The sequence below is a fragment of the Gallus gallus genome, chromosome 4, assembly GCF_016699485.2.
Source record: "Gallus gallus isolate bGalGal1 chromosome 4, bGalGal1.mat.broiler.GRCg7b, whole genome shotgun sequence".
In the NCBI taxonomy this organism is placed as follows: domain Eukaryota; kingdom Metazoa; phylum Chordata; class Aves; order Galliformes; family Phasianidae; genus Gallus; species Gallus gallus.
The window spans coordinates 76,498,311-76,509,498 of record NC_052535.1 but is presented as its reverse complement, the minus strand read 5'-3'; the positions used below and the strand labels follow the sequence as shown (position 1 = coordinate 76,509,498).

Here is an 11,188-nt window from a genome sequence, read left to right as displayed (position 1 = left end):
GTTTTGAAGAAAACAATCAAAATGTTCAAGTCAAATATGTTAGATTCGAAAGGATTTTAACCCTGAAAGAATATTGTTCTGGAGAGTTAATTTTTCATCTTGACCTAAGGCCTATGCATATCATTAGCTGTATTAAAACCTTATATGAACTGCCTTCTCAAAGGAACATGCCAACTTTGCTAGTCACCTCAGAAGCAAACATCTACAAAAAAATGAACCCAATCATGCCCATGTAGTAAATGCAGGACTTGGCAACACATCTCCATAGCCACCAGCGTGGATCCCACAAACACACCCTAAGTCATGTATGGCTGTGGAATGTCCCTTCTTCCTCGCAGGAACTAATTTTTTGAAACCATGCAATCACAGTTGCCCAGAGCAAACTCCCAGGTAAATCAGTACAAGACAGTAACATTTAGGTAAGAGCAGGAGAGCACTTGTCACAAAAGAAAAACTTCACTCCTGCTCTCTAAGTCCTGTTACTCAAGAGAAACAATTATCTTAAGCGTGGGCCTAAAAGTTCATAATTCTATCACTACTTGAACAGTATGGACTTACTGGAACTGCAAGGTTCTAGTATTATTACAGTGATACAACTTTCCCCTTTAGCTACCATGCATTTACCATTGCATGTGCCATGGCTGTTGTCAATTCCCAGCCTCAGTGATTCTTCTCAGTGACTCCTGAAACAACAGAAGTCTCACCTGAAAAATGCAGAGTACAAGAGCACAGAGACCAAGATTTGATTCAAATGCACTTTTATTCAGATGTCCAACTGCAGTGGAGGCACAGGAGGGATCCACATCAAGAAAGCTTCCCATACTATGACTCTGAGTAAAAGAACATGTGTAGTACCATGGAAAGAGTTTGAGGACTTTGAAGAAAGAAATTACTTCATTTAAAGCTTCGTAATATTAGGTTTTTATTGTATTTAAGGTAGCAGAATTTTTATAGTCTTCGAAAAGACAGGTATCTTCTTCAAAGGAACGCCTGTCTCCATCTTCAGTTTCCTTCACCAGCAGAAATTATATTTGCCAAGTGCTTATTCAAAAAAGGAGGTAACAGTAATAGAGCTGGATAAAAGAGATCACCAACATACAGCAGACCTTCTGAAAAAAGGTTCCTCCTACTGTTACACATGGGATATCTGATCTGGGAATTACTGTAGGGTAGAGCTCTAAGGTAAAGCCATGCTAGGCAACTGCAGAAATAACACAGGCTGACAAACACCAATACAAAATGCAGCTATATCACTCACACTTTGAAATCTAATCATTTGGTTCATTCTCTCTGCTCTTTCTCAGCCAAGATATCTGGAAGATATTTACCCACTGTTAAATTGGTAGCCTTCTTTGAGTAAAACTGGCCATAGTCTTGACAACTACTTTTCTTTTATCATTCAGGGAACAAAGAATTCTGAATTGTATTATGGTAAGCTTTCTGATTTGAATTTTGTTTTCTGGTTCTCTTTGCTTTTTGTCTGCTGTCATTTCTTTTCCTGGGGATATATTTTGCCACTTGGGAAGTTCTGAGAAGATAAAACACTGTGTGATTAAAAATTCTTAACTGTCCAAAGCATGTGTGTTTGCATTTGTGGAGTTCTATATTTATTCTCTGTCTCCCTGGAAAAGCTCCTAGCTTTTTTCTTTCTAGCTCATCTCTGGCACTTCATTTGTAACATACTGGAGGCTTCCAAAGACAGATGCAACACAAAAAGAAAAAAAAGGAGAGAGAAAACGCTGAGTTCATCACCATAAATTATTGATGTTTCTTCTACTTAACTTACTCATCAGGATTCGTTGTTAATGAGGTGTGGATTTTAGCTTTAAATTTGCCATGTAGCACTGCAGGCATTCCATTTGAAGCGCTGTATTAAAGAGGATTTCTCCCAGTGTGTGTCTCCAGATCTTTCTGGTTCCATTTTCTGCAGTAGGTCTCTGCAACTGTGACTGGGCAGGGATGGGTTGTATTTATCCACAGCTCAGAATGCAATAGGAAACAGAAGTACAAGAGGAAGATTTTTATTATGTAACTGATAAAATACTGAAACAGATGCTGTGTGATTGCTCTTGAATTAGTTGATTCATTTAAAGGGTTAATTGGACTCACTCCACATCTTTGGGATTAACTGAAATTCAGATGAATTTCAGTCATCCAGTGTCTGAGAGCACCAGGAAATATGCCAATATATATTACTGAATTTCCATCTTCCAGTTTGCATCTATGTTAAATTAGGGTCAGATGCTGCTGTTGTTGCTTTTCCTGATGCCGAACTCACACTGCCTTTAATAGAAACAGAAGCTGGTTCATAGGCTCTAGTCACTATTGGGATGTTGGACTACCAAAACAAAAACTGGGAGGTGAAAGGGAACTGGTTTGGGTTTACCCCAGCAGAGTCTTCCACCAAAGCATCTGAAATAAAATGGGATGAGAAATACACCCACTATCAGTTTTTTCCAGAGGGTTCCAGCAGTAGCCTGACCACATGAACTGAAGCAAGGATGAGTTCTGTCAATGACTCTGGGAAGATGAGGCACAAACCACCATGAAATCTTTCAGAAGATTCCCTGAGGCCTTTTGTGCCACAGGAGTCACCAAGAGCAAACGTGGCTGGTAGGCCCTCCACATGGGCCAGGCAGACTGTGGCAACAGGATGAGAGGGAACGGCCTCAAGTTGCACCAGGGGAGATTCAGATTGAATGTTGGGAAAAACTTATCTGAAAGAGTGATCGAGCACTGGCACAGGCTGCCCAGGGAGGTAGTGGAGCCACTGTCCCTGGAGGTGTTCAAGAAAGAGGGAGATGTGGCACTGAGGGGCATGGTTTGTGGACAACACTGGTGGTAGGTAGACAGTTGGACTAGGTGATCTTAGAGGTCTTTTCCAGCCTTAATGATTCTATGATTCCTGCACACCTTGTGATCAGGGAAACTAGCAATCAAAGTGACTTTTTCTGTTGCACAGTATAACAAAGTAGGGGAAAGAAGAAAAGAAAAAAAAAAACCGCCACTTAAAGAGCTGCTCCTAAAAAATATAAAATATATTTTAATTATGAAGGGGAATTAATTTTAGATTGACCCAGGAAAATATCATGGGGAATCCAGCCAACTCATCCATCTCCTATCACCAGAGAATTTCAGATTTCCAAACAGACCTGTAGCATTAAACTTTCCAGGATCTTCTCTGAATAGTAAGCTTATTATCTTTCAACTTCTTCATTATCTGTCACTGTCATAAAAAAGCAGCATATACTCCTAAGGAAATTAAATGCTGAAGAAAAAGTGTATTAGGCCATCTAATCATCATTCCCCTCCCCTTTGCAGGTTTCTCTCTACCACATCATCTTTGCCCTTCAGCCACACACAAAACCTTGTCAGCTTTGCTTTGGTTCCTTTCCCTTTTGCCCTTCCATTTTCAAACACTTCCTTATTTAAGTTTAAAATATGTAGCAACGTTCAAATGCAGCTGTCTGGGACAGAGTTAGTGGAGTGGGGACGAGATGCCGCTCAGACAGTGTATGGTTTCAGTTAGGTGACAGCCCTGAGTGCTCATTGTCTTGGTCTCCTCCTTGGCCCGTGCACGTGCCAGGAATCCGGCGTCACAGTGCAGGCCAACTCCAACCCCCCCCCCCCCCCCCTCCAATCTCCTTGGTTCTGCACCCCTGTGCCAGCTCAGGCTCAGGATCTGTCAAGTGGACTTGGAGCACTGTGACTTTGTGGCCATGGCATCAGACATCTTTCAGCAAGTGTCATGTCCCATGTTTTGCTGCTGGCCTGGATGGCGCCTTTTAGCAGCTCTCACTATCCCACTACCATATTCAAGAGAAGGAGATGTCATCACAAGGCACTGTATGAAGTGACAACGTACACTTGAAGCACACTACTCACCCCTGTCCTGATACCTTTTTCCTGTCTAGCAAGCACCCTTGTCAACCTCAGTTTCCTCTTATTTTTTCCAGCACCAATATCTGCACTGATTACTCCAAGTTGAGGCATCTGTGTACTCCATCTCATCTCCTACTGAACTGCTGCCCTCAGCAGCATTCCCCACCTCCTGCTGCTTCCCCAGCTGCTCCTTGAATAGCACTGCTCCAACAGCCACCAGATATTGGGCAGTTAGTTTACTTGTTTTTTTCTTTTATAAAACACTTGAAAGCCCACTAGTGTCAGTGTTAGGGTCCTCTGCCATCCCCTTCCTTCAGTCACACCCCTTCACCCTGTTGTGCTGTCACTTCTCTACACTGCTGGGGTACTGCTCAGAGCCTTGCATTGAGTGCTTGAGGGGCTTTCTAATGGAAAACGATATGAAAAAATGTAAATTGTGAGATTCTTTGAACAGCATACTGGGAGAGTTTAAACTACTTTTTATTAAAAAAATGTTTTCAAAAAGAGAAGTATATTAAAAACTGCAGCTGCAACTATCAACAGCAATAGGGAAAATCAAAGAAATTGAAACCATTAGCATAGTTTCTAAATGAAATAACAGCATTTTAAAATTGTGCTGAGGGGAGTACAGGGATCTTCCTGCACTGGAAAAGATGTTTGGATTTTAGAACAGAAGAAAAACTCTTGAAAAATAGAAATGAAAAGTAAATTCAACCAAATAAGTGGGAAAGGAAAATGTACCAAGGGAAAGAACTTCAAATAATCTTCTAAAACTATCACCAAATAGCTTTGCAGAAGGTGAGACAAACTAGACCAAATGCTGACTCCTGCCACATGAAGATCTGGCCCAGAATATTCCAACTAGAAGGACAAGGAGAGAACAGCTTACCCACCTCCCCCCTCAATAACAAATCAAATGCTTCCCAGGGGGTTTGTAGGAAACACCAGCTGAAGGAAAAAAAAAAAAAAAAAAAAGTCATTTTGAAGAGATTCCAGCTAACAAGATCACAGTAGAAGTACAAAGTGCAAAACAGTGAGCGGGAGCCTGATCTTTTCTCCTCCACGAACAGAACGCTGCTGATGTGCCTCATAGCCCAAAAACCAAGGAAACACTATTTGCCCAGCCCCAGTACAGCAGACTTTCTGTCTGTGGGGAGACAAAATCCAGTTCTCACCAGAGCTGCTGAAGAGCTTTAGACTCTCACATCATTCTGATATTAAGTTGAAAAACGTTTGGGATATTTGTGTGTAGTATTTATGGACAGGCTAGACTTGGTATTTTTTCATATATCCATTATTTATTTATTAAATATGTAGGAACTGCAGATTCAAGGCATAGTCATGCAATGACCAATCAGGTTAAGAAAAAATTTTCTCTGTGATTGGATAAAAATTTTTTTCTGTGACTGGATGGCTTACAATTTCTCATTTCAGGGTCCCTTGCTTTTGCTTTTCTTTTTTCTGCACAGTTTGCAGGGATTGTGTTCAAAGTATAGCAACAGAACTTTGATCATGCTTGGCCAATCCTAAATTTTTCTACTTTGAAATACTTTTTAATATTTTGTGGCTCTACTCAAGAGTTGTCGTCCAGTCTGCTAAGATCTGTCGATCCTCTCTTAAGGGTACTTTGATTTATTAATGGGAACAGACCTTGGAAATTCACACTTAGTGATTATTAATTTCCCTTTTGCTCCAGACACTTCTATGTGGAGTGTCTCATTTCAAGAGTTTTCTGGCGTGGGGTTTTTCTGTGTGTGTGTGTGTTGTTGTTTGTTTGTTTTTTAATCTCCGTTCATTTCATAATATAAAACTGTTTTCTTTGCCATGCAAGGATGGCTGTCAAAATAGCCAAATCTTGCTATAATAGAGCCCAGAGTTTATGCTTGAGGTTGTATTCATAGAACTGACAAGCTCAAACACAATTCCCTAGAAAGAGAACATGCACCAAAAACAAGTCGATCTAGCTGTACAATATTGGCTGGTTATCCAAAATGTATAAATATTGATATAGTAAGTTGAGAAATATGAAGGGGAGCTGTGATCAGAAATTGCAGAAAGCTGCTTTAGAGTCAAAATCCCACGTAGGTAATGAATGCTCCTGCTTTCATTTTCATTCAATTGTCTCTGGCTGTCAAACAAAATAAATGGCACATCTCTTGTGAAATCACATCTATATTAACTTTAATATTTTTTTTTTCACCATTTTCAAATTGTCTTTTATATATATAGCACTTTAATTAGACATCTTGACAACACAGCAACAGATCAAACTGTCAGATGGGTTTCTGAGACGCTGGCTGCTTATGTCAGTGTCATTGTCACTTCCTGAAACTCTTTTTTACAGTTTACTTATTGGATTAACTTTCTGAGATTCCCTGCTACCAAAGCATTCATCCTTAACACTACTCCCCAGATAAAATAAACCTAAGGTGATATTGCAGCTACAGTGCTGTCCTTGCTGTCTTGCAATTATGGCAGACACTGTTAACAAAATGAAAAACATACTCATAAAATTTATATGAAAAAAAGAAAAAGCTCTGGCAAAACATGATTCATATTCATTTTCTTCATGGCAAATGTGCATAAAAGTCTACTTAGTTCTCAAAATCTGAAACTATGATTAAAAATATATATGGTATCCACATTGCCCCAGATAACAGGGGAGAGAAGGAAAGAAATAAACAAAATCTAAAAAGTTAATAGCAGTCAGCATTTCTATTTTAAGCAACAGAAGAGCATCTTTATTTCTAAGAACAGCAATTTCCAGGGAGAAAAGTTTCAAAAGAAAAACCCTGCTATGTTTTCTCCTTTTATAGCTGTTTTTTTTTGCCCTTTGTTCGCAATTCTTTAACACGTCCATCTTAAATTGTAGAATGCATACATTTGAGATTTGCTTTGTCTTGATTGTCCTACACACACAGTTCTGAAATGTACAGAAGTAGCAGCTTGGTGACCATGTGTGCTACGAAATGTCACCTCTTTGACTAAGACCGGAAATGAAAAATCATCGTGGAAGGCAAAGCCCTGAGTCTAGGAAAAGTAAAGAGTCAGAGTAGCATTAAGTTATCAAACAATATGTTTTGGGTTGGGTTTTTATATTATTTTGTTTCATTCTCTTTTTGTTCAGAAAGCCAGAGGTATTCACATAGTTTCGCATCACTAAACCAGACCTTTCAGAGCCAAAATAACTCAAAAAGGACTTAAAGGCCATAGTTTTGTTTCATGAATTCTCAGCAAGGAAAGCAAAGGTCAAAAACATACCGTTTGCTTTGCTCCTCTTGTTGCTTTCTTTTGATGACAGGAACTGAAAACTCCTGTTGAATTTCACGATTGAATGAATACATAAGTCAATGTAATACTATATTCCAACGAAATACTATACACAGCTGAAAATAAAGTCAGTGCCAATGTCAAGCTCATCTCTGGCCTGCCTCCCCTATGCTTCCTAAGAGAAGTCATTACCTAGTATTTATTTACAAGATTGGCGGAAAAATCTTGGAAAAATAAAGGCTTTCTTCTCAGATTTCAGCCATAAAAAGCTGTCCTACTGTGTCATTTTGTATTTGCCATTTAAAAACCTGCAGTGTGTTTGCTTGAACAGTCCCTTTTTTTTAAGAAGAGGATTTCTTTGGAAACTGACAGTCTCAGAAGGACTACTCAGATGTTTTTATTAATTAGTTAATATTTGTGTAATGCTTAAAGTATCAAGCTCTATATAAATGTTAAGCTATTGAATTTGGTCCTACAATTAAATGGCAATTATAAACAATGAAAAATTCATATTTATATATTTGGTGCGAGTTTACATGAGCATGACATATTTGATAGCTTAGCAGAAAGCTCCTAATCTATCCAAAGCCCCATAAAGTTTAGGGATATGGCCAACAGCCTATTTAAATAACAAAGAAAAAGTCATATTTTCCCCTGTGTTTCCATGTTAGCCCTTACAGCTCCAGTCAAAAGCAATTTAAGAACAGAACTTTCACATCTGATTTTCCCATGCCATCTCCTAGGCCTCTTATATGTACAGATTTGGCACTGAAATCACATTGTGTGCAAATTCTCCCCAAAACTGTACATAGTCAGGTTCAGCTTAAAGCCTATAGCCATGAAATCATCCAGTTCTTCTTTTGGCATTAGAAAAGATAATTGTACCAGAGCAACAGCAGAAAATGCTGAGTGCCTTGTTACATTTCCTGGCTTTTTCTTCTACGTGTGAATGTCAGACTGTTAATGAAAAGACTCTTAATGAATCAACACTCTCACAACAGTGTCACTAATGAACTACTGGTAGCTAGAAATGGAGACTAAAAATACTATGACTCCCTTTCGTGCACAGTTATCTTATCAATATGCTGTAGCCAGAACTGTTAGGCTGAAAAATGCATTTACTTAAGAAAATAACATCATGAAGCAGAACCACGGTAACAACAATACTTCTGTTGCCAGAACACACTTGTAGTTGGTGGGTGGCTTGTATAACTTGAGTGCTTAATTAAGTGCATTTTTCCAATAAATACATTGTAGGACATTAATTTTTACTGATGGCTAAATATCTGCTAAGTAGCTACCCTGTCTCTTAGGCAACCAGGCTGGATTTTAATAACTTGCAGGACAAAAGAGCAACAGGCACGCAGAGTCTGGTGAGGATGTCAGCATTTTCATTATAAACCCCATTTTAGCACTGGAGACGGTACTCAGATTTGAACATTAAAACATGCTGTGGATGGCTTTCTTTTTTTTTTTTTCAGGGAGTGAGTTTCTGTTTTCCTGATAAGTACCATTTGCATCCATTTAGAATGTACAAAGCTTGTGGGGGAGGAAAGAATGTTTAAGCAAAGAGTGAAAAAAGAAGAAAGCCCTAAAACAGAATAAGTATCAGGATTTAAATGCCGCATCGAGTAAGTCTGATGCAGAGAGACTGATCAGGGCAGTTGCATGGGACTTTCAGGATACACCAAAGTACTTCACAATCTGGCGGTGCTGATTGACAGCGGTACCACTCTTAATCTGGGAAACGAGAAGCACAACATGCTACTTACATGATAGTGGGAGAAGGCAATCCTTTCGAAGCAGAAAATTAAACCAAATTCCTGGCCAGTGTGTAAGTTTAAGGATATGATATTCTTTCTTTGGAGGAGTTTTGTGTTAAGTTCCACTGTTGTAGGTACTTTCTAATTCCAGCTCCCCATAAATTTAAAATAGCCTTTACTTCCTTTCCTAAATATATTTGCAGGACTTTTATATGTGTTCTGAATCAGCTATGAATCACTTCATGTAGGAGTGTTTCAGGTATGGATGAAAATGGCTCTTGTATATTCAGAAGTTTGATATATATTTTAGACTTGTAAAGTTGTTCGCAACAAAAGCTGTTTTATAATGAAACTTACATTATTGCTATGAACCAGGCCAATAATACATGTTTTTAAAACAATCAGGATACAAGTTTACATTAGTGGCTCAGTCACCATCCACATCTGTAAAAAATAAAACAATAAAAAATAAATAATGCATGTAGGAACTATTGTCAAAATTCATTTGAGCAGTTCCATTTTATACACAATTCATTTCCTATGTTTTAAATACTGAAATATTGATTTATGTTGTCAAGGCATCCTCAACTTACATAGAAAATAGGCTTCAGAGACCTTATAGACTTTTAAATAACTTTCAAATAGTACAGATAGAGTGGCTCCTATCCAGAGGTTCTTATTTTCAAGTTTTTTCCTTGAGTAACCTACACTTCTAGCTTTTTCTACACCATCTTTGTCATGCTGTCCCAGGCACTCTGCTTTTCTTCAGAAGTGAAGCAGATAGAAGTCACTTCTGAAGTTCCAAGGCCAAGAAGTTCCTTGTCACCCAATCTCCTGTGCTCAGAGAGCTATCCATAAAATAAATATAAAAGGTGCTTTCTTACAGAGAGACCATGTTTACAGGCCTTGTAGTAAAAAATAAGGGCCCTAATGCATGAAGAGAGCCTAGCCCTTTGCCATTGCTGAAAACATTAGGGCACATTGAAACAAGAACTGAAAATCAGATTTCAGAGTAATGTTTCTCCAAAATTTCCTACACTTTCTCAGAAAGAAAGACTGAAGGCAGAAAATGAGTGGAAATATTGTAAGCACCAAGTTCTTGCAGTCTTCAGCAAGTCCACCCGTTGCCTTCAGAGGAGGATATATCCTTGCTGCTCCTCAAGAGTACTACCTGCCTTCAGAGCAGCATAACATCTGTGATGGTTCAGAAAACATTATGTCATTATTATCTTATGTTTCTGGAGAACAGAGTCATATTATTCCCATTTTAGAAGAGAGAAACAGTGGTGAAGGGACTGTTCAGCATGGCAGACATCAGTACTGGCGTACAAAGGCAAGCACTCAGCAGAGCTCTACTTCCAAAGGGCCAACCTTGGCCACACCAGTCCTGCAGACTGAAAAGCAGCCAGTGGAGAGTAGCATTCATCTGGTTACAGCTTCTATTCTGTCATTTATGTCCAAAGCCTCAGTGAGCAATGCTTGCAGAAACTCAGTGGCCAATGGTCCTTGCAATGAGCCTGCAGGCCCAGCTGAAGCTCGCCACCCATCTGCAACTTGCATAGGCCTCTCCAAAAGCAGGCATGGCTAACATGTACACCATCTTTGAGAGAAGGTTAAACACTTCACTGGCTTCTTCTCAGTAATGAGAGGTCTCATATTATTTGACCTCATTTTTGCACAGTGTTACCTCCTCCACCATTTTACTAACAGAGAGTTGGTGGCCAATTATGTCCTCCAACAGTGAACAGGAACACTGTGTATACTTTTCCTATCAGCTCGAAGATTAAAAAACAAAAACAAAAGCAAAACAAAACAAAACAAAACCTTATGTATGTGTAAAGGAGAGAGCAAGTCCCATCAAAAATGACATGCTGGGATTTCAGGCAGATTCAACTTCTCAAAATGAAACTTGAACATCTGCTGGATGATATAACCTGAATAAAAGTAATTAAAAGAAAATGAGTTCTGCCCTCTTGTATCCTCCTGACTCATGCCTCATTTTCTACTTCAGGATTTAGGAAAGCAAATGTCTATTTCTGTGTCCATCACCAGAGCGACATCGCAGCAAGTTAATTAGAGCACATGACAGAGAGGCTCTATTTTTGCCTTTAAATAAAGATCTTTCTGTTGCATATGAACAATTTTCTTTCTGAGCTAGAGAGAGAAACTTCTTGGCTACCAGGAAAGGATCCTCTGTCCCAAAGGTGTTTGAAAATTATGCTTTTTCTATGGCTTGCAAGCTTCAAGATTAGAGTTGCCGAGCGTGCTGTATT

General features: G+C 39.0%; 1 long non-coding RNA gene across 2 annotated transcripts in view; it reads right to left on the bottom strand.

The window, feature by feature from the left end:
* Positions 1-741: 741 nt before the first annotated feature.
* LOC107053294 overlaps positions 742-11,188 on the bottom strand; it is a 45,031-nt gene continuing 34,584 nt past the window's right edge. Inside the window, exons 3-4 of one of the 2 annotated variants that reach the window (XR_005859184.2) lie at positions 9,273-9,359; positions 742-1,980 (exon numbers count right to left, since the gene is read on the bottom strand). This is a non-coding gene — a long non-coding RNA (uncharacterized LOC107053294). Of the gene's footprint in view, positions 1,981-3,612; positions 9,360-11,188 lie in introns of those variants that run through there. The other variant, XR_006939078.1, reaches the window with a different exon arrangement.